Source organism: Ovis aries, chromosome 13 (assembly GCF_016772045.2).
Source record: "Ovis aries strain OAR_USU_Benz2616 breed Rambouillet chromosome 13, ARS-UI_Ramb_v3.0, whole genome shotgun sequence".
Taxonomy (NCBI): domain Eukaryota; kingdom Metazoa; phylum Chordata; class Mammalia; order Artiodactyla; family Bovidae; genus Ovis; species Ovis aries.
The window spans coordinates 34,159,135-34,180,542 of NC_056066.1; the positions used below are offsets into that span (position 1 = coordinate 34,159,135).

The 21,408-nt window shown below is 43.4% G+C and overlaps 1 protein-coding gene across 2 annotated transcripts in view; it reads right to left on the bottom strand.

The window, feature by feature from the left end:
• The window catches only part of LOC101116334 (large ribosomal subunit protein eL8-like), a 119,114-nt gene that overhangs the window by 69,991 nt on the left and 27,715 nt on the right, over positions 1-21,408 (bottom strand). For both annotated transcript variants that reach the window (XR_009596050.1, XM_060397446.1), the window contains exon 2: positions 9,021-9,120. The gene's annotated coding sequence lies outside the window, so the exon portion shown is untranslated. The remainder of the gene's footprint in view (positions 1-9,020; positions 9,121-21,408) is intronic.

Consider the following 21,408-nt stretch of genomic DNA (forward strand, 5'->3'; position numbering starts at 1 on the left):
ATGGGGTTCAGTAGTTGCTACACGTGGGCTGAGTAGTTGCAGCTCCAGGACTCCTGAGCATGGGCTCAGTAACTGTGGTGGACGGGCCTAGTTGCCCCCTGGCATGTGCGATCTTCCAGGACCAGGGATCAAACCAGTGTCTCTTGCATTGCAAGACAGATCCTTAACCACTGGATCACCAGGAAAGTCCAATTAATTAACTTTTTTAAAAAAGGCTTTGTCTGTTGGGAAAGAAAAGTCAACTTGTAAGACTCTTTAATTAGCTTATGCATTAAAGCCATCAACATAAAGGCTGTTTGTTGGCTATAATCCACATTAAAACATTGATCTACTTTACAGATTATTTTCTTCAAGCAGTCCTAAGATTTCTTGAGTTTTATGAAGTTCCACTGAACTTAGAAAGAAGTTAGAAACAGCACACAAATGCACAGCAGTAGGGTGTCTGATTCCTGTGAAAGTGACAAGCAGAAAAGTCACCGAAGCTCAGGACACGGTGCACGTCCCCAGAATCACATCCGTCTCATCCAAGACAAGATTCGTGCCCAGGATTCAAAGCATAAGGAAAAGCTTACATTGTTTTGGTTGGAATAATTCAGTCTGCTGACATCTACAGTGTCTTCCAGGAAGATATCAACTCCCATATTTTCCATCTTTCCCTCCCTCTTTCCTCCAAGTCAATCTTAAGAGCAATAGTACAGAGCCGGATGGGGAACCAGATCAAAACACACTCGTGGGTGCCAATAATGGGGACCTCTGGAGACAACATCCTTTTAATTGATTCCTGTTGGTGAAAAAATGTTTCAATCCAGTTGGAACCATCTACACTTGAAACCATCTTATAAACTTTATGTGCTTTTGATTTTTGAAAATTTTACTCAAAAGAAATAAGCTCCCCAATGTAACCAAATTCGTCCAAGCTCTCTCTCATCAGCCAAGAGAAAAATCTTTCAGTCATGTTAGGGCTGGGACAGGTGACCTAAACAGTTTCCCAGTGTCACTTTTTTTAAAGTCCTGTATTGGTTTTCCAGGTGTTTTCCTACTACTCTGTATCTTAAGAGACACACTTGGATCTACTTTCGGAAAGAAAAATTCACTGTTTTGCTCTAAAGGATTAAGAAACCAAATTAAGAAACTCAATCTCTGAATTTAGTGACTTTTCCCACACTATCAGCTATTAAAGACAGATTTTTTTTTTCTGGCTTGTTGCTTTAAGCTGTCAAGATGTATTCTGCTTTTCTAATCTGGACATGGGGTTTCCTTTCACATCACCCCTCATTGTTACACTAACCAGATGTTTCTGCCTTTTTCCAGAAGACAGGTATTGAGACTTTACACTCTAGGCTTCTCCCAGGTCATCCGTTCAGATATTTACCTCATTTCTTCCCAATGGTTCCAGACAAATCTTCTTTATTTCCATGATTTAAAAAATATCAGAGCTAAAACACACACATGCCTACACAGCGTCATATCCTGTGCCAAGACTGAATTAGTGTGGTTTTCTCTTTAGACTCATCATATAATGACCTAAAGATGGATTATATCTGGATTCTCAGAGGCCTGTTAAATATTAACCAGGATGATGTGAAAGGTCCGAAAACTGGGTCTGTCTGAACCTTCATTATTCATCTAGTCTGCCATTATTTCTTGGTGAGATTCTATAATTCATTTTGAAACTGTCACCAACCCACTTGTAAAGCTAATGAAACCTATAATTTCTCTCTCCAGAAATATTCTAAAATGAAACGGTAGCTATCATGGCTGTTTGAGAATCGGGATTATCGAACTGCAACCCCTGGGCCAGATCTGGCCCACTGTCCATTGTTGTCAATAACATTCTGCTGGAACACAGACGTGCACATTTGGTTCTGTATTCTATGTGGTTGTTTTCCTGCCTCAACAGTTGAGCTGAATAGATGTGACAGAGACAGTATGGCCCCATAGCCTGTAATATTTACTATCTAGCCCTTCACAGAAAAGTCTGCCCATCTCTGCTTTAAAATCAGTGACTCAGAACACAGTGATTATTATTTCCACTCTGTGTGATTTTGCAAAGTAAAATGATAAAATTATGTGTACCAATGCCAGGATTCAGTAGGCAATTAATACTCATCCCTTCTAGTTGCCAGGCTCCTTCTGGTCCTCTAGTCTCTTCCTCTCTGCTGTATTCTCCTTGCAGAGTTGAAAGTTTACTACTCTTGACACTGGGAATTATTTCAGTATTGGCTATTTCATCTTTTCATTATCTACAGACTTCTTTATCTTCCCATTGAGAAGGTGGCTTTCTCTGCTACTGCTGCTAAGTAGCTTCAGTCATGTCCGACTCTGTGCGACCCCACAGATGCAGCCCACCAGGCTCCCCCATCCCTGGGATTCTCCAGGCAAGAACACTGGAGTGGGTTACCATTTCCTTCTCCAATGCATGAAAGTGAAAAGTGAAAGGGAAGTCACTCAGTCGTGCCCGACTCTTTGCAACCCCATGGACTGCAACCTACCAGGTTCCTCCATCCATGGGATTTTCCAGACAAGAGTACTGGAGTGGGTTGCCATTGTCTTCTCTGCAAAGTGCTACATCTTAGTTACCTTTGTTTTCCCATGGTCTGGCACATAGCAAAATCCTAACCAAGACTTTTCTCAAAGAATAAGTGAGCCAAGAAACAGCAAATCTACACTAGAAATATTTGTAATTCTAAGAGTCCATGCAAAGATCATTTATAATAGATAAGTATTATAGTATCAGGTTTCCTAAACTAAATTTCACAAATAATGAGCACTTTTGTGTGTGTGTCAGGTGGGGGGGATGTCATGGATTTAAGGTTACAGCTTGCTATATATTACAGTAGTTTTATTGATAAGACAAAGGGCAAGTTAACATTCAAACCATGCGTAGGTAAAAAGAAGTTCCTAGAACCCAAGAAAGCAAAAATGATTCCTGCTTACACCCAACAACTTAAAAGAAATTAAGTCCTCTAACCAAACCTCTTATCTTTGAGTGATAATGTAAAGTATAATATTCTTGGTTTACAAAAACTCTTTATTTAAGATTTCTAATCATAGTGACACACTTTTGCATAAAATAATTTCTTTGAAAAGATGGTTGTTTTGTTTTTTCATCTTAAAGAGTTTCATTCACTTAAAAAATGAATTATAAAAATGCATTAGGCAGTGAGGGTATAATAGTGAGGAAATAAAGTTCTTGCCCTCACTTTACTGAAACAGATTAGCTTAGAGAGATCTTACAATTCATTTTGACAAGATTCTTCGAGTTATTTATCTTTCATAAATTTTTCACTGTATTAAGTTTCATAAATAACTAAGGGAGTCTCACATCTCCACAGTAGAGGCAGGTTTTCATACTGGATTGTTTTCCATCACTGCTGTAACAAATTACTACATACTTGGTGGCTTAAAATAACTTTATTACCTTACAGCCCTAGAGGTTAGAAGTCTGAATTGGGTCTCACTGGCCTAAAAATTGAGGTGTCAGCATGGCTGCAATCCCCTCTGGCAGCTTCAGGGGCCAATCTATTTCCTGGCCTTTTCAGCTTCTAGAGGCCCCTGCCTTCCTTGACCTGTGGCCCCTCCTCCAGAGACTTTATCCCACGGCATCACTCTTACACTGACTCTCCTGCATCTCCTTCACGTCAGAGGACCCTTGTGATTACATAGGACCCACCTGGACCATCAGGATAACCTCCCCATTTCAAGGCCAGATGAGACCTTTCTATTTGCCATGTAACCTAACATATCCAGAGCCTCTGTGAATTAGGATGTGAACCATGATTCTTTGGGGAGTCACAATTCTCCCTACCACACATAACTTTGTAGCAATCAGTTCAGTAAGCCCAGGTCACATCCATGACCCACAGTAGAACCTGAAATACCAGGACCCCTAGAAACCAGCCCTCCAACTTACTAGAATGTTACTCCTATCCATGCAGTCCCCTGACGCCTCCCAGAGGCACACCGCCTCTGTTCCCCAACCAGTCCCACCATGGTTGGCATTTCTTATTCATCAAACCATGTTCTAGTCATGCCCTCAACTCTTCTAAGAATAAAACTAATTTTTCCTCCACTGTTCCCCCTCCAGGTGAAGGGAAAACCATGCCTTTTCCTCCATCCTTCTATTCTCATGATGGATAAAACAGCCCTGCCCTAGTGTTACACAAAGATTTGTTATAGTAAAGATTTACTCATCTCCATCCTGTTGTTGTGTTACTCCCTGTGTTACAGAAACACACATATCATCAGTCAAAGTTCAAATAATAAGGGTAGGCATGTGTGTGTGTGTGTGTATGTGTGATACAAACTCATTGAGAGCGAAGACTGTTTAACTTGTTAAATACAGATACTTAGGAAATAGTACAGTCAGCTTACCTCCAATCCTAAGGACTTACTAAGTAGTCTTGGGCCATGACAATAAACTAAGACATGCTTCTGAGACTATACTCAGAGTATCAGAGATATTTCCTCTTGTCTAAAGTAAGTGGAGAGAAGAGGCAGGGGGGCTGGCTCTGGCAGGGCAGGGAGGGTGACCCTGGGCCCTGAGATGTCCTCTTCGGCAACCAGAGCAGCTGGTTATGGAACACTGAGCTGGATCCTGGTGGGGGAGATTAGAGCCAGCCCTTCTGTTTTTGACAACGGCCTTTGGCCACAACTAGGGCTCCTGTTCAGCTAGCATCTGCTATGATGCAACACCCATGTGGCTGCATGGAGCGTATTTTCTAAGTCTCTTCTCCTACTGGCACTCGGTTATGATCCTTGGGTATTGGAAGCATCTCTTGAGAACCAGCCCTACTCACTTATACAAGAGTTCACCCTAGGTCATCAGAAGCCATCTGTCCACCAAACTAAAGATCACTCACCTTAGAACTTTTCAAATCAAAGGTTTCTAAAATACCTTGATCAACTGGGTATTGAAAACTGCTATTTAATCATTTTTAAAATCTCTAATAAAAAAATGGAAACTTAGGAAAGAGACTGAATCATTTTGACTCCCTCTGTGAAGGCTTCCCAGGTGCCACAGAGGTCAAGGATCTGCCTGCCAATGTAAGAGACACAAGAGGCATGAGTCTGATGCCTGGATAGATTGGGAAGATCCCCTGGAGTAGGAAATGGCACCCCACTCCAGTGTTCTTGCCTGGAAAATCCCATGGACAGAGTAGCCTCGTGGGCTACAGTCCATGGGGTCATAGAGTCGGACACGACTGAGCTCAGTGCACACACCCACTCTGAGTGTCCTGGACGCCCACTGTTCCGTTCCACACATTCTCCCTCCCCACTCAGCTCAGCAGCTACCCCCAACCCATGAACGCAGATGCCAAAAAGATGTATTTTCCCTCCAAGTAACACTTCTAGGTACAAGACGTGAAAACTACAGGAATGTTTCCATTTCTCTTGTGAGCCTAGGTCTTTCTGTGAAGGCTTCCCAAGTGGGGCCATCACCTCTCATATAGGTTGACATGGGACTACCGGGTGGGGCTGGAGGCCTGCATCCGAGGAGCTGACTATACTAAGCTGAGACTAGATGTCAGCCCTGGGGCCACAGCCAAAGGGTCAGATTACCACAAGTGCCCTGTGTATCCCGGGAGGGTGAGGGAGCCCAGTGCGAGATGGGCAAAGGGAGGGAGTGACAAGGTGGTCACAGCTCAGGGTGCTGATTCCCCCAGTGTGACTGGCATCACCTGCTGGGCTTGCTTTCCTGGGGCTGGAGGTGAGGGCAGCAGGGGCTCTGCAGGGCTGCAACCAGGTGGGCTTCTGGGACGTGGAGGCGGGGCAGGGACTAGGACTTGATAAGGGAGGCTGGGAAGGGATGACCCTGGGGGAACGGAATAGGAGAGCATGGAGCAACTAGAGAGCAAGGCTCAGGGCGCACAAAGCAGAGAAGGAGGAGAAGTTGGCAGCAATTACATGACACCGAGTGAGAGCTTCATAAATACTTGGTGATGACGAGAGTGACTCCAGCCACCTCTGCACAGAGCCTGACAGGGAAAGGCTTGACAGTTTCTCAAGTGTCAGCCAGGGGCTGTGTGTGTGTGTGTCTGTGTGTGTGTGTGTGTGTGTGAGAGAGACAAGGAGGAGATGACGATGATGATGAGCAAGAAGAAAGAGAAGCGCACAGGGAAGGAGGACAGGAGCAGAAATCCAGGTTATGACATTAATATCTCATAATCGTCTCAAAGTTACTCATCAGCTGACCAGAAGGCAACTCTTACTGTGCCTTACAGCCTAAGTCTTGTACCTACAATGTCCTTTCCAGATAAACTCTCTTGGCACAGAGGTTCTGAGAAAGTTGGCTTCCCGCTCTCCTCCTTATGATTGTGGGGTTGGGTGGGAGGGGAGAAAAAGCCATAACCAACCAGAATTGACCCTCAGGGCAACCACTCAAAGATGTTATTAGATCATCGGAATTAGATTTGACTTTCCATAGACCTAACTCCTTATCTGCTACAAATCACATCCCACGCCTTGCAATGCAGCCTCTGTCTGTCCTCTTTTAAGTATCTGAACAGAGGCAGGGCTTGGTCTGGGCCATCTTAACCCTCCCATCAGGGACAGATACTCTGCCGCCACGTGACTTAACCACAGGCTTCCTCTTAGACCCGACCAGAAGGGAAGACCCGACCAGAAGGGAAGCACACGCCCTTCCTGCCTCCACGTCTCCCACCAGCCATGGCCCATCCATCACAGATGCTTCCTGGGAGGGGCTGGTCCCACCACAGATGCCAGAGCTGTCCTGTGGCGGCTGCTTCCCTTCCATGTCACACCTGTAAGCACCCAGGAAATGCCTTCAATAGTTGACAGTTTAACCTAAGATCGCCAAGGTGGTGACAACATAGCACACCCCATCCCCAGCCCCTCTGAGGGACCAGGTATGGGTGATCACACCCCACAGACCAGTGGTCAGTGAGTAGGCCAGCCGCTGTGTCAGTCCAGCAAGAAGTTCATGGATGAAGGGACGGGTCCTGAGCCTAAGGAATCTGGGTCAGAAAGACGCATTCGCCACCTCATTTACCCCAGTAAACATTTATCACGCACCTTCCACATACCAGACACCGTTCCAGGCGCCTGACATCAAGTAGAAAACAAAACAGAAAGAAATCCTTTGCCTCCTGGAGTTAACAGTCTAGTATTATGGGGTTGCACAGAGTCGGACATGACTGAAATGACTCAGCAGCAGCAGCGGTAAGTGGGGAAATGCCTCTTTCCACATAATTAATGTGAGCAATGGCACAAGACAAGGACCCAGCAATGCTCGTGCAGAAAGGAGGAGGAGAAAACACTTCTTGCTGGAGTAAGGGAGGCTTGAGGAGGAAACAGGAGATGACTTTGTTAAAACACAATAAATATGCCTTCAGAGGCTCAAATATATAGAAGTTTTCAGGAAAGATGATCCTACTGGGCTTTCTCTCATGTATTAACGACTACTCCTCCACCACCTCCAAGGACAGGTCAATGGGGCTACGGGAGCAGGAGGCAGACACCAGGGGTTCAAGGGTGGCAGGGCAGGTGGGGTTCAAAAGTCATGTTCAGACCCTCATAACAGTCAGATGTATAATTAACTCATATAATCTCCCTCACGGCCCAGCAAAACCTACATACCCACTTCAGACAGCTTACTATCAGCTTTTATCACTGTCCCCCTCTGTTGATCCCAATGGTCAATTACCCTGATTCACGGTGTGCTTTGTCTGTGCCCACCTGCTGTCAAGGGCCCTCTGGGACCCCACCCTGCACCCACTGAAGCCCATATCACATGGAAAAATGCCCACAGAGTCATTCTCTCCCTGGACAGCTTTTCTGGAAATATACTCGAGAATCAGAGTCACCTTTCAGCAGATGTGCAACAATCTAGTTGAATATCTTGGCTTAATATTTTAAATGTGTGAATTAAACACACACACAACTTTGCTTCCTTTGGGCCATCAGCTGAGAAACTGCATAATTCCTTTTGGCTGGAACCTAGAAAATTTTGTTACAAATTCAGCCAGGTTCCTCTTTTGGAGAATGCTTGTCAGACAGGTGTGCAGTTTCTATAGAAACGCTTCCATCAACAGAGATGCTCCTCCAGGCAGGGTAGCCTGTTCATTAAACAGTCAGAGGTTTCAAAACTTCTAATTTTTTTTTATATCCTCAGCCTATGGGCCCTGAGATCGATTTGGCTTTTTAAAAAATAAAAAGTAGATCGATATGAATTTTAAAGTGATTTCCTTTTAGCCAGGAATCTAGTCATTAAGCAGAGCAATTTGAAGGAGAGGAGGAAAATCAATGGATACACTGAGAAGTGGAAAAGAGGAACTGTGACTGTCCATAACAACAAAATATTGCCAAGAGATTTGGAAAGACAGTCTTTTGAGGAAACAATAAGTTTGGCAGTCCTAATGGCAGTCCTGAGGACTAATGACGGTCCTCAGTTTTGGCTGTGAGTTCTGGGAAATGGGAAAAAGGGCACCCCGCGAGTACTACCCCTGGCCTGGAGAGGATGACCAGCTTTAGGATGAGGGGGCTAGGAGAGGGTGTTGCTCCTGGGGTCTAGCCAAAGACATCTGGGAGTGTCTAGGTAGGGCTGGCAGCTGTCATGGGGCTTAAGTGAGTTAGACCTAGCAGAAGGACCTAAGGTAGCCACTGGTGATTAAGTTTCATCAAATTTACGTGATTAAAGTAAGTCCCTACACTTTAGCTGTCTATCTCTAACTTTGATATTGGAAATTCTCACATCTCTATCCAAATCAGGGGATATTATACAGACCAAGCCTGGGAAACGTGCCCAGGGATGCAGTCTATGAAAAAAATAAACTACTCAGCTGGGTCTCACCTTAACCCTCTGGTGTATCTACCTGGAAAGCTTATTTTAAAAGAATATGCTAAGTTTTGTTTCTCTTTTAAAATCCCATAAGTACATCAGAAGTGTATGTATTATTTTTTGTGAGAGCAAATATCCAAAACTCTTGGTTATTTGTCTGCTGCTTTTTCAGCTGGTCTCAACAGTATTGTAAACACATTGTGAACTCATCAATACTTACCTTTTATTTTGTTAACTCAAAACTCAAAAAGAATTCATCACCCTTTCCTAGTCTTCTCCTTTAGTTTTAGAAAATGACCAGTTTCCGATACAGCTAGAATCTGTAAAAAAAAAAAAAAAAAAAAATTTTTTTTTTTTTGTTAAACTATAGGATATGACTTCTAAAGCTGAGGAATACATAAATGAGATGAAATAAATTCTCTGAGAACAGTAGACTTCACCAGATTTTACCACTACCCCTCATTTCCATAAGGCCTTCAACAAGGGGAAGTGAAACTGACATAAAATTTCTGTAACAGTGTTTTTTTCCCTACTTGGTCATGCGATCACAAAATTGCCTTGCTTAACCTGGCTTAACTTGAAACATGTGCCATCAACTCCTGTAAACAACGAAGTTACCCCCCGCCCCCACCCCCATTTCTGCAACAGAGTTCCCTTTCTCAATAAAGGGAAACCTTACTATTGTAGCAAGTTATGTCAAAAAGCATCGCGAGCCATTCACCCACATATGCAGGCGACCCAGAGCAACCAGAGACTAAAGCAGACATGGCCAGAGGGGACGGAAGAGTGTCAATTATGCTCCCTTCATCTTGGAGGATGCAGCAGATGAAGTTTTAACGGATGAACAAACTCTTATCCCCCCAGGATGCTTTGACAATCTCCCAGATCTTGAATTAAAAAGTGCTGCTGTTTTTAAACCCTGCAGGATTTGCTCATTTGGCCTCTGGCTGTCTCACTCCCATGAGCACTTCTGCTCCTGGAGGCTGGTGACGTCTGGTGGCTTTGTTCTCCACACCAGGCTCAGTGCAACTTCAGAAGCCAAAGGTCACCAAGCCCTCCGGGTTAACTGAATATGCGGTGCAGTGCTCCGAAAATGCATCCAGAACCCCTTTCTGTGTCCTTCCCAACTTCCTTTATTTATGCCAGACTCCCGGAATCTTGATTTGCCCTGCTGGCAGCAGCAAAAGGAATATCCTTCCAGCTTTCCTTGCCACTCCCCCTGCTTCTCTTAGCCAGATCTTTGCCTTAGTATGTTTCTTCCTGTTTACAGTAGTGGCTAAAGGCATTTAAGTACTGCAGAGTACACAGACCATCCTAGGGGGGTGGGAAGCTCTTTTTACAAAACTGTCTACCTACAGAGATGCCTATGGTAACATGACCTCAAAACTCCCCCCTAAAATTCTTAAGTATAGAGATGCTCTGTTGCCAGGATATACTGGGCAGGGTATATTGAAGTATAATGTATCATAACACAGGTACTTTGGTAAAGAACCTGCCTGCAATGCAGGAGACCCAGCTTCAGTTCTTGGGTTGGTAAGATCCCCTGGAGGAGGGTATGGCAACCCACTTCAGTATTCTTGCCTGGAGAATCCCATGGTCAGAGGAGCCTGGCAGGCTACAGTCCATGGGGTCGAAAGAGTCAGACACGACTTAGCGACTAAACCACTACCACCAACACATGTACTTGGGGAGTTTGGGGGAAAATGGATACATGTATATGGATGGCTGAGTCACTCTGCTGTGCACCTAAAACTACCACAACATTGTTAATTGGCTATATTCCAATATAAAATAAAACATTAAAAATAAAAATTTTTAGAAAATGTACTTATGGATTATTATATTGTTATTAATGGCAGTCATTAGAACAGATTAATGTGAAAAAGAAACATATTAAGATTACAATACAAAGGAATTCCCTGATGGTCAGGACTCTATGATCTCACCACCGAGGGCCAGGGTTCAATCCCCGGTCAAGGAACAAAGATTCCATAAGGCACCTGGTGAGGCCAAAAAGTAAATAAAGAGAAAGAAAAAAGATGACAACATATAGGCAAATGCATAAGGATAACACGATTGAAAAGAGCAGATTTAAAATTTTTCCAAAGTGCTGATTACAATTTTACCGAATAAATGATCACATATATCCATATGTGATCTGTAGCTATGGAAATTATCTACAGATACATATTTTTACATCTTATATTATATATAGATACTCAGTGGTACTAGTGGTAAAGAATCGGCATGCCAATGCAGGGGACTTAAGAGACATAGGTTCGATCCCTAGGTCAGGAAGATGCCCTGGAGGAGGAACCCACTCCAGTATTCTTGCCTGGAGAATCCCATGGACAGAGGAGACTGGCAGGGTAGCAGAGAGTTGGACACAACTGAAGTGACTTAGTAAGCAACCTATATGGTTAAACTAAAAGGAGTTGGTTGATGATGATTAAGTTCTGGGATTATATGAAAACTGAGTGTTAAAGCTCTCACCAGCCTTAAAATATCCAACACTTCAGAATTACACAATCTGGTCACCAGAAGGGGCTTGAGCTCAACCTTTTCATTTCACAGATTAGAAAATTAGTCTGAAAGAAGTTAAATGACTTATCCATGGTCATAAACCTACTTCCTGGCAGGACTGAGACCAGCACCAGGCCCACACATGAATCTGCCTCCTCATCTCCGGAGCACACTGCAAGGCAAAGAAGTCGGGGGTGGGGGGCCGGTTACCTGAATGCTCACTGTTCAGATCCCCACAAGGTGAGGAGCTTTTTTTAGGGAAACATGCCTTCAAACCTCTACAATATTTCCTAACAACCAACCATCAAGTGACGAATTCCCACTCAAAATCCCATCCCTGCTCACCATCAGCATCTTTCCTAATTGCAAATCTTGCCCTCCAAATACAGAATTTCATGAGGTTAATCAAAACATTAGAGAATTTCAGCAATGACAGGTAAAACAGTGGCAAATGGGGACTGAGCAGGCGGTTGAGCCATAATCATTTAAGAGAAACATTTTAAATGGGTGACAATGTAGGGATTTCAATCTGGGAAGAGTTTGATAGTCAACAATATAAAAGGCCCAGAGGAAAATGGCTAGGATCTCAAGTATTGCTATAAAACTGACCATCTTAAAGATGAGATGTCAACGTCAAATGGGATTTATAAAGTACCATGATACACAATCACAAGTTTGTCTAAAAATGTATTCCTCTCCAAACAATTAATACTTGATTTTTGCATTGCTCATTCTAAGAGTTAACCAAGGTCAAAATGATCATCTACATTTTATGAAGTCTAAACTAAAAATACTATTTTCGTGATATTCAGAGTTTTTGGCCAGATAACACCCCAAAGCTTTTAAAAACTGTATTATGACATTCTGGTCCCTGCTTAAGTTGATTCCATTGAAATGGCCTTTTCCTGGTTCTAATTATCCTCGGATAACAAGGACCTGCTGTAGAATCTTCAGAAATAATTTTTTAAAGTATAAATCAGTAACATGGACGGTTTTATGTCATTTCAAGCCAAGCATACATTTTAGAAGCAGGCACTTTAAATCTGAAATATCAGAGGACAGTGTGTTTTCAGTTGGTCCCTCTGTCTTAAAAAATCATGCATTTTATACAAAATAACAAAATCACAAAATTACAGATAACTATTTGTCTCAATTCTTTTAAAAAGTGTGAAAGTATAATAATATGTTTACCATCCTGAATGACATAATTAAGTTTTACAACCTATTTTACATGAACATAACCATGAAAAACCATGAAAAACTTTCTTATCATGGCTAATTTGCATACTGTGATTAGTTCTATCATCTGCAATTATTTGTACTTCTGTGTAATTCATAGTCTGAACTTCACCTGAGAACAATCAAGTTGCCAGAGTTGTCCTAGGTTCAAAATGTTTATTACATGAAAATAGTTGACATTCAGGGCTGCTTAACATTCACTGAGATAATGAAAGGGCCTCTGGTATCATGAAAACACAAGGCTTCATTTTAAAAGCATAAATTATTCAATGGAACATTTTCTTCTAGGAGAATAAGAAAAGTAAGAGAACTGTTGTTTTTTTTCCATTAAATAAAATTGTAATGTTCTATAATAGAAAGATATTTATTTTCCAAATCTGTAGCAATACTAATCATCTAAATAATTGATGACAGAACTTAAAGTATGTGGGATACTATACAGATTTGAAAGATTCACTTCTTGGAAACTTTCTAGCTTCTGTAACCAAAATAATAAACAATTTGTGATTCAGTTTGTTTACCAATCTCTCTCAAAGGTCAGGACCAAAATTATTGACTCAGCCTTGCTGTCAAATTTCCTTATTTCCCAAATGAGTATAAGTGTCTGACTCAGGATTAAGATGTGACTAATGTTTCCTTCCAGGAGGAACAGCAAAGCCACCAGCTCCCATGGCCACCAGAGGATGAAGAACAAAGGTGGGGAATACCATGTAGATGCCTGAGTGATTTCACCACTGTGGTCTAAGAACAATAAGAAGAAAACGCTCAAAATCACCCTCCCAAATATTTGAGCCTCAGGCTAAGTGAACCAGACAAGCCCTCTGCTCCAGTCTACTTCCTGGAGGGGAATCAGAGAGCAAATGGAAATTCAAGGACCAGGGGAATCCCTGCTCCAATGACTCAGGTAAGTTCCTGCCCACCTCAGGGGAGAGGTTCCGTTGTTTGCTCTAAAAAGGAAGTGTCGGTGCAGGCAAGATTGATCAAACCACGGGAAACAAGAAATCATGGGCTGAGCTCCTTATTTTTGGCCAGCTGATTTAGAATCTGTCAATGTTAAAACTGCCTTCAAAAGGAAATGTACCACTAGACTTCCTATCAGCACAAAGAGATGACGTCATGAAGCTGAAAATAAACATGGCTATCCCTCCCCCATTGGATTGGCATGAGGGAGGGAGCATCTCCTTGCTGTGTAAGCAAGGAGCCCAGGTGGGCTCAGGAATCCCACAGATGGCCTTAAAATGCTTTCTAATTGGGTCAGGTTTCCTCACCTCGCCAAACCTCTTTAGTCATCTGTAAAATGGATACAGAACAAAATCATAAGTGTCTTTCAACTTTAAGTGTCCAGTGTGTAGCATGGTGCTTTGAACACAAAATAGTGTTCAAAAGCGTTTTGTTTACAGGAGACAAGGTGGGGAGGTTCGGTGCCCATTTGGCTGCACCGTTTAAGCCAACAGGAGCCAGCCCGGCTGGAAAAAGCACCGTCATCAAATGACGCTGTAAAACCATGGATTTGAATGCACTCAAGACCGATCTGAACAACTGGTCAACGAGCTGGATTCTGTATGAGAGCTGAATACAAGAACGGATTTTAATAATTGAACAACTGCTATGGCTTTAATGATAGCTTTGGACAGGCTAGGGCTGAACTGACAAAGAGGGTTTTTTCCAGCCAGATTTGCTCAGTGTTTGAGCGAGTGGTGTTGCTGGGGCTGGAAACATGGGGGTGGGAAGCCAGATGGGGCCAGCTCTCCAGGCAGAAGGAAGAAAGGCGGTTCGAGTCCAAGCCTCGGTGTACCTGGGGTCAAGGGCATCTGCTATACTGCTTCCTCTGGGCACGTGGGCTGGTGAAAATGCTAGAAAAGAAACCAAACCAACTGAACAGTGGTTTGGGCTCAAACCCCTCCCTTTGGACAAATAAGGAACTGAAGAGTGATTTTCAAAGTTTACACTGTGATGAAGTCTGACTGACCAAGCAAAGATGATGAGAGATTTCCAAACTCAGGGTAGAAGGGATATTTTTTTTCCTTTTTGAAAAAAAAGAGGACACAATAAACAGTAAAAACGTAGATCAAAGAAATTAATTGACCTAAAATAACGAGAGATTCACAGAGAACAAACTTATGGTTGCCACGGGTAAGGATAGGGGGAAGGGATAGTAAGAGAATTTGGGATGGAAAAGTGCACACTGCTATATTTGAAATGGATAACCAATAAGGACCTACTGTACAGCACATGGAACTCTGCTCAATATTATGGGGCAGCCTGGATGGGTGGGGAGTTTGGGGATGAATGGATACATGTATATGGAAGGTTGAACCCCCTCACTGTTTACCTGAAACTATCACAGTATTGTTGATTGCCTATACCCCCATAGAAAGTAAAAAATTTAAATAAAAAAATTTAAAAGAGACTCAAAATGTCAGCTTCCTTAGCAGATGCTTGAGCAAGATAGAGACTGCTCACTGCATAAAGACAAAATTGCTGAAATCAAAGGTAAACTTGGGAGGTGAATGAAGATGGTCCTTGAAGGAATGCCTGAGGCTCTAACTTATGTGGGAAGGAGACTCCCACAGTAAAACAAAGATCACCATTGGCCATTTTTTTTCTTTTTTCTTTTTTTTTGCTGAGAAAGCCCTTGGATGAGTATTTTGCCCAAACTCTCTAACCTACCAAGTGACCCCAGGGGCACCCTCTCACCAAGAAGACACGCCTACAAAAATCTTTCTACCAACAGGAGCCTGGAAATGTCACAGGAAGAGTTCGGGGAACCCCCTTCCATGAACCCTTTCCCATATCTTATAAAGCAGTGAAGAAAGGCGCACGATTTCATTATCTATGGAAGACAGCATTCGGCTGTTTGCCGCTCCTGCTCTCAGCCCCAATCATGAGTTTATCCTTGGCTATCCAGGTACTTACATAAAAGCCAGCTGGAGAAGTACTGCAATTGAGCCAATAACCTCAAGGTTCTAACAAACCACAGGTGCCACTGGGACTGCCATCGTCCTCCTCTCCATCCTGCATCCCTCCAACACCAGGTGCCACTAGCAACAGCAGGCACTACTAGCACAAGTGGGGGTGTGTCTGCCATGGACGCTTATCTTCATTGGGGAACTCCTCCTCTCTCTCACTGTCACTGCCTCCCCTCTTCATTGCAAGGATGGACCCTGCAATGGCAGTTCACCCCTCTGGGCACAGCCATGGCACGTGATCCAGGCCAAAGAGATTCCTTTCATAAGACTTGATGGAGCAGCACTAGAAGAAAGAGGGTCTTTCTTCTTTCTTTTTGGGTCAAAGCTGTAAGAACTGCCAGTGGCTATCTTTCAGGCCCAGCCCCCAGAGGACACTTGAGCACTGTCTGAAGCCAGCTTCACTCGTGGATTTCTCTAGTTTATAAGTCAACAAATTTGATGTTTTGCTTAAGCTAGTTTGAGTTGGGGGATGGGAAGATGTTCAACCCCAAACTTTCCTCAAGAAATGTAAAACTGTAGCTTTTTATAGGAAAGAGAAAAATCTTATAACTAATAATAAACCTGGGCTTCCCAGGTAGCCTTAGTTGTAAAGAACCTGCCTGCCAATGCAGGAGACATAAGAGACACAAGTTCAATTCCTGGGTGAGGAAGATCTCCTGGAGGAGGGCATGGCAACCTACACCAGTATTCTTGTTTGAAGAACCCCATGGACAAAGGAGCCTGGTGGGACAGTCCACAGGGTCGCAAAGAGTCAGATGCGACTAAGTGACTTACCAGTTCAGGTCAGTTGCTCAGTTGTGTCCAACTCTTTGTAACCCCATGCACTGCAACACGCCAGGCTTCCCTGTCCATTGCCAACTCCCAGAGCTTGCTCAAAGTCATGTCCATCAAGTCAGTGATGTCATCCAACTTGTCTTTCCTCTGTCTTTCCCTTCATCCTCCCGCCTTCAATCTTTCCCAGCATCAGGGTCTTTTCCAATGAGTCAGTTCTTCCCATCAGGTGGCCAAAGGATTGGAGTTTCGGCTTCAGCACCAATCCTTCCAATTAATATTCAGGACTGATTTCCTTTAGGATTGACTGGTTGGATCTCCTTCCAAGGGACTCTCAAGTCTTCTCCAAGACCACAGTTCAAAAGCACCAATTCTTCAGCGCTCAGCTTTCTTTATAGTCCAACTGTCACATCCACACACGACTACTGGAAAAACCATAGCTTTAACCTGACGGACCTTTATTAGCAAAGTAATGTCTCTGCTTTTTAATATGCTGTCTAAGTTGGTCATAGCTTTTCTTTCAAGGAGCAAGTGTCTTTTAATTTCATGGCTGCAGTCACCATCTGCAGTGATTTTAGAGCCCTTATTTATTTATAAAGTCTCTCAGAGTTTCCATTGTTTCCCCATCTATTTGCCATGAAGTGATGGGACCAGATGCCATGATCTTAGTTTTCTGAATTGAGTTTTAAGCCAACTTTTTCATTCTCCTCTTTCACTTTCATCAAGAGGCTCTTTAGTTCTTCTTTAGTTCTTTAGACTTAGCACACATGCAATAATATACTCAGTTGCCATCTCCCACCCAAAAAGATTCTCCATTCCAACAGAAAATAATTGTTCACAAATACATTCAAACAGTCACTTATGTTTGGCAGAAAACTGTTCTAACTGGATGCTGAAACCTTTTAATTAAATAAGCCTTATTATAAGGCTCCGAGTTACTTTTAACATACTGTGATATTCCAATAAATTTGGAGGATCATGTGAAATATTTTTAAAAGAATTCTGTCTGGATGTGGTGGCATCTTTAAATATAATATTTAAACATAGTATTTCCTAGGGAACTGTCCCATGTTAAAGCCTCATAGAGACATCTATAAAGCATAGTTCAGGGGCTACTTTTGGAATAAATGTTCCATTGAGAAAGGTTCAAAAGGGAGGGGATATATGTATACCTATGGTTGATTCACATTGATGTTTGACAGAAAACAACAAAATTCTGTAAAGCCATTATCCTTCAATTAAAAAATACATAAATTTTTTACAAAATAAGATAAACTCCTATCTACAGCCATCCCACCTTGAATGTGTCCAATCTCGTCTGATCTCAGAAGCTAAGCAGCATCAGGCCTGGTTAGTACTTGGATGGGAGGATAAGCTCCTGAAAGAAAAAAAGACTCCATACCCAACAGCACAAGCAGACATGTTCCGCCTTCCTGCAGCACTCAGACGTCTAGGGGAATCAGAGCCAACACCCTCCTGCGCAGACCAAGGCAGACACACTGACCTCCCTGTTTGATTCTGCAGGAGGTGAACTCCTGGATGGGACTGTCCATGGAGCAGATACCCACTGCAGACTCGAGCTTCTTCACTACCCTCATCGCTCACTCCCCGGACCCCAAGGGAAGCTGCAGCCAGAATCAGGATGTTAGCTCAGACCACAAATTGATGAGGTTCATCAGATGGGGTAGGAATAATCAATGAACTTATTCTACTTCATAAATAAGGCCACTCTACCGGGCATCAATCCAAGTTACATTACGGTGACAGTGAAAAGAAATCCCTAAATTGACACAGCTCACAGACCTTTGTGATCTCTCTTGACTTTCAAATGTGCTGTCTGTGGACAATCTGATCATCAGACCTGTCCGATCATCAGACCCGTCCCCTGGCTCCGGATGGCTCCTGCTCCTGGTGCGAACCTTCAACTCACAGCCGGCTTCTGACACCTTGTTTTCTGCACATCTGCCCTTGTGCAAGAGCCCAAACTCTGGAGGAGCAGAGATGGAGTCGTCCTGATCTTGCTTGCTGACACACTTTCTAAGGAATTTGACAGGCTGCCTGACAAATAAATATTCATTAAATAGATAAACCCTATTTCTTTTCACTTCACTGTTTTGTTTTTGTTTTTTAAAGGCAAAAGCAAAAAAATTCCAAACTTGGATCTTAGGATCTCAACCAAGATAACTCCCACAATATGAAGGGCCCCAATGTAGGCTTAGGGGTAATGTGAAATAATCTAGAAATTTATTTTTAATACAGAAAAAGCACAGGGTTTTTTTTGCCAAAAAAAAAAAAAAAAGAGAGAGAGAGAGAGAGAACAAAGAAAAAAAAAATCTAACTTTAAAATAGACCCAGGATTCTTCCCCAACTTGCATGACTTTTCATCAGCCTTTTAAAATTTCTCTGGGTTCTGTCTTTGAGTTCCTAACACTGGATTTGAAAGTAACTCGGGTCAGTTCAGGGTCAAATACCAGAGACTGAGCCCGTCCCCTGCACAGGCTGGCTCTGCCGATAGTGGACTGTCAGCCCACAGCCGTCAACGCCACCTGCTGTCAGAAACCACCCCCCTCTTGAAAATTGCATCTTCCACTCCAAATGCATTCCTGCTCTCCACTCATGTGCCCTCCATTCATGACAAGTGGAGCAGGGAAAGGGCAGGAGGAGAGAACACAGGCCCCTCTGTCAACCAGTCATCCAAACGCTCCAGCACCCACTGGGGCTCTGAGCTCAGAACAAAGACCCCAGCGTGGGGCCAGTGGGGTGGGTACAGGGCCCTGGGCAGGTGACCTCTACTAGGAGAAGGGCCCAGATGTCTGTGCCTCAGAGGGGTAGAGGGAAGCATTGGTGGGCAATCCCTGGATCTGTCTGCAAATAACAGAGCCCTGCAACATGAGATGCTTCCCATCCCACCTAGGATGCCTCAGCAACCCCGAAAAACGATCCAGTTAGCAGAAAGGGCTGAGGCTCCCCAGGGAGCAACTGGCAGATGTATTCTTCATCTGTGTGCTTACTGCTTTAGGCTGAACACACTGTCTCCCACAATTCATGAAACCTAATCCCCAGTGTGAAAGTATTAGTGGTTTGAGAGGTGAGTAGGTCATGAGGGTGGAGCCCTCATGGATGGGATTAGTGCCCTGTGCAGAGAACTTGAATAGAATTTGTATCCTGCTGTTGTGTGAAAATTGTACAAATCTTAATTATGTTGAATTGGTTCATAATGCTTTTCAGGTCTACCATACCCTTCTACTTTTCTGTCTATTCATTCTATTAATTTTTGAGAGTTTGATATTGAAACTCCAACTAAAAATCTTAATTTCTCTACCTAAAAACATAATTGTAATATACAGTGAAACTATATAACTTTGTTCTGTATTTTCCAAGTATTCTATAAAAGTGTTATCATATTTTCATAATTAAAAAAGAGAGAGACACAGAGAGCTTTCTGGACCCTTCCACCAAGTGAGGACACCAGGAAGACAGTCAGCTGTCTATGAGCCTGCAAGTGGGTCCTCACCAGACACTGGGTGTGCCAGCACCTTGACCTTCGACTTCCAGCCTGCAGGACTGCGAGAAACGTGTTATTTAAGCCCACAGTCTGTGATGTTCTGTCATAACAGCCTGGACAGTCTAAGATATTTACCAGCGTGGAAGTTCACTGTTGTTTCCTGCTTCTGAGAGCTGGGCTCCCCAGCCTTTCATGCCCAAATTGCAACCACTCTTCACTCAACCAAATCTATGATTTTCTGTTAAGTTTTGCAGTCCACAGAGCTCACAGCACTTTGTAAACCCATAGCACTTCACAAGTGTGTATGTATATGTTCACTTAGTAACTGAATATGCACTAAATGGTGACAGAAAGTGGTTTACAATACTTTGGAAATGTTTATACCATGACTGCCTCACTAGCAGGAGTTGTTTCCTCACTTAAAAAAAAAAAAAATCTCCGAAGCACCTAACACAGGCCCTCATGTTGAGTTAGTTCTCAATTATTTGTTCACCAAAATACCATCTAAAATTTAATTTATGTTATTGACCAATCCCAATTGTGCCCTCCACCCAAAGCCAAAAAAAGCCATTTGATAGTGAAACAGAAAAATGAACTATTATTCACTTTTATTTGGGACACAAATTTCCGATAACAAAGCCAGGATAGAAAATGCAACAATGGAATGATATTACTCTGGGGCTTAATCATTTATCCACAAAATGCTCAGCTTTGGAGGGACACTGACAAAGGCCCTGCCGCTGTCCTGGAGGGCATTTAGTAAGCGGAGGGAAGATCTATGAACAAAAGTGCACTGGCGTTCCACATGTGCGGTGAACATATACACACAGGGCTCTTGCACATACAAGTGGTGTGTGCAATGCTCTTCATGGCCTGACTCCTAAGGTCTCAGATTTTAGTTCTGAAGCCTTCCCTGACCACCAGCGTAAAGTAGGTTTCTCCTTGCCACCCCCAGTGCCATTTTCCTCACAGCATCCTTTTGAGCACCTAGCACATTTCTAAGCCTGGATATCTTGGTCCACTGCTCATGTCTGTCTCCCCTTCTAGGCTGAAAGCTCCAGGAGAGCAGGGCCAAACTGTTCCTTGCACCCCTTTATACCTCACATAGCACCTGCACAGAGAGAAGGTGTGTATGCCCAGTGAACACCACCAGGATGCATGTGCCAGATGGCCAATCCCACTGCCAAGATCAAACGCAGAGGAATCAGAAAAGCTGTCCTAAGTCATAGGAGAAGTTTGTGGGAACAGGTCATCGCCTACAGGGGCAAAGGAGACAGGCAGACCTCAGGGTTAACTCCTGTTCCCTCCTTTTCCTCACAGAAAATGGTCACAGCCAGGGCCAGTGGGGTCATGTCAGGTCCCCTGACACAGTGCCTGGTACCCAGAACTTGGGCAGCTAATGCCACTTCTCCTCTCTTCTCCCAAGCCAGGTGATTTGGAAAAAACACATACATACAAAGCACCAAATCCTTGCCAGCACAATCAAATGGACCCACATCACCAGCAAGGGTGGGAGACAGGTGGGTGGAAATGAGTGAGGTTAGTTATATGAACAGAACATAAGCTCGAGCTCAAACAATTAGGACTGACCCAGGGCTTCC